Source organism: Limulus polyphemus, unplaced genomic scaffold (assembly GCF_000517525.1).
Source record: "Limulus polyphemus unplaced genomic scaffold, Limulus_polyphemus-2.1.2 Scaffold1363, whole genome shotgun sequence".
Classification (NCBI taxonomy): domain Eukaryota; kingdom Metazoa; phylum Arthropoda; class Merostomata; order Xiphosura; family Limulidae; genus Limulus; species Limulus polyphemus.
In genome coordinates this window covers 173,057-175,349 of record NW_013666973.1, presented here as the reverse complement: position 1 = coordinate 175,349, position 2,293 = coordinate 173,057, and the positions used below count along the sequence as shown (strand labels likewise).

Here is a 2,293-nt window from a genome sequence, read left to right as displayed (position 1 = left end):
ATATATATATATATATATATTGTACACAGTCAACATTGTATATAACCAGTTATCTTTTGAAAATTAATTGACAATTATCACCGGTTCATTGTGTAATAAGATCGCTCACCCTAGTGATTCGATGTCTAAGCAGTGTTATCACGTGCTGTACCAGCCGACCTGAAAACGCGACACCGATGACTCACTCCAATAGAATTCGATTAAGATACGTGCCTGTAGTGTGTCTTTTTATCGGCAGTACAGAAGTAGGACGAGTCGTTAATAGCATGCTAGAAAAGCTGACGGCTATACGTTCTCTTTAGCGTTGAATAACGTAAACAACACGTTAGTACACACAATTCGGTTCCTACTTTCGTGAAAAGAATACTGAGAAAACAGTTTGCATCGTAAGTTTCGCATGTACTTTCTATTTCCAAGTGTAATATTACGTTTACTGGATTTAAAAAATTCTATAATATAGTTATTTGAAATAAACTATTTCCGGAAGAGCTCAAAGCGACATTTTGGTAAATATGTTTCGTATTAGATAAATGATTCCTTTTCAAATGTCTGTGTGTACGAAGCCAGGTTAGAAATTCGTGCGAAAACTGACAGAATGACGTGAAACGTTACCTACTTTATTTCCCCATTTGCTAAAAGACTGCAGAAGATAAACATCAATGAGCTATCTGTGCTCTACCCACCGCGGGAATCGAAACCCTATTCTCAGCGTTATAATCCCCCAGACTTGCCGTAGGAACAATTGGATTACTAAGATATGCATTTTAGTTATTTAAAAAGACCCTGGGGAAGAACGGAATGCATTTTCTTGTGACAAAATAACACATTCAAGTTGTTGTTTTTTAACTTTCATATCACGTGCATTTTGACAAAGCACAAAACGTCAAGCATTTGTCTTCATTTGGTACTAATTCATCAGTGATTTTACGCTTGAAAGAACTTTGTGCCTCGGTGGTTCAACGGTAAGCTCGACTAACGCTTATAACGCTAAAATTGGGTTTCGATGCCCGCGGTGGGTAGAGCACAGAAAGCCCATTGTATAGCTTTGTATGTAACAACGAACCTCATGATTAGAACTACTTCTCTGTTCAACAACTTGCAGTTTCGAAACGTTTATATTTAATAAACAATACGAACATTGCTGTAACAAGTTTGTTAGACCATCTAAGCTCGAAAAATAATAGCGGTGTTCCAGGCCCGGGGGATCCGGCATGGCCAGGTGGTTAGGGCGCTCGACTCGCAATCTGAGGGTCGCGTATTCGAATCATCGTCCCACCAAACATGCTCGCCCTTTCAGCCGTGGGGGCGTTATTATGTGACGGTCAATCCCACTATTCGTTGGTAAAATAGTAGCCCAAGAGTTGTCGGTGGGTGGTGATGACTAGCTGCCTTCCCTCTAGTCTTTCACTGCTAAATTAGGGACGGCTAGCGCAGATAACCTTCGTGTAGCTTTGCGCGAAATTCAGAACAAACCAAACCAGGCCCGGGGCCAGAGACTGGACCAAAGAGAGAGCACGATGTTTCCTGTGGGAAGTGGCCTGTTATAAAAAAGCCTAATGTCAGACACACAATCACTGTATAATGAAATAACTCTATACAAATGGCGGGAATTTACAGCCGGATTATCCAACCCTCAACGCAGGCTACTTTTGTAAATTTGTCTGTGATTATGAGTAGAATATACCCTCCTCATGGCCTTTGCCCCCTTCTCCTTGTACGCCACTATTTAGTGAATATTCAACATATTTCTCGACATGGACCCTGTCAATAGTTTTATCGACATGAACCCTATCAACAGTTTTATCGACATGGACCCTGTTAACAGTTTTATCGAAATGGACCCTGTCAACAGTTTTCTCGACATGGACCCTGTCAACAGTTTTCTCGACATGGACCCTATCAACAGCTTTTTTCGACATGGACCCTATCGACAGTTTTATCGACATGGACCCTGTGAACAGTTTTCTCGACATGGACCCTATCAACAGTTTTATCGACTTGGACCCTATCAACAGTTTTATCGACATGGACCCTATCAACAGATTTCTCGACATGGGCCCTATCAACAGTTTTATCGACATGGACCCTATCAACAGTTTTATCGACTTTGACCTTATCAACAGTTTTATCGACATGGACACTATCAACTAGATTTATCGACATGGACCTTATTAAACAGATTTCTCGACATGGACCCTATCAACAGTTTTATCGACATGGACCCTATAAACAGATTTCTCGACATGGACCCTATCAACAGTTTTATCGATATGGACCCTATAAACAGATTTCT

The 2,293-nt window shown here is 40.8% G+C and overlaps 1 long non-coding RNA gene across 1 annotated transcript in view; it reads left to right on the top strand.

The window, feature by feature from the left end:
- The first annotated feature begins 275 nt into the window (after positions 1 to 275).
- Positions 276 to 2,293, top strand: part of LOC111086728 — a 10,868-nt gene continuing 8,850 nt past the window's right edge. Inside the window, exon 1 of the long non-coding RNA XR_002611450.1 lies at positions 276 to 386. This is a non-coding gene — a long non-coding RNA (uncharacterized LOC111086728). The remainder of the gene's footprint in view (positions 387 to 2,293) is intronic.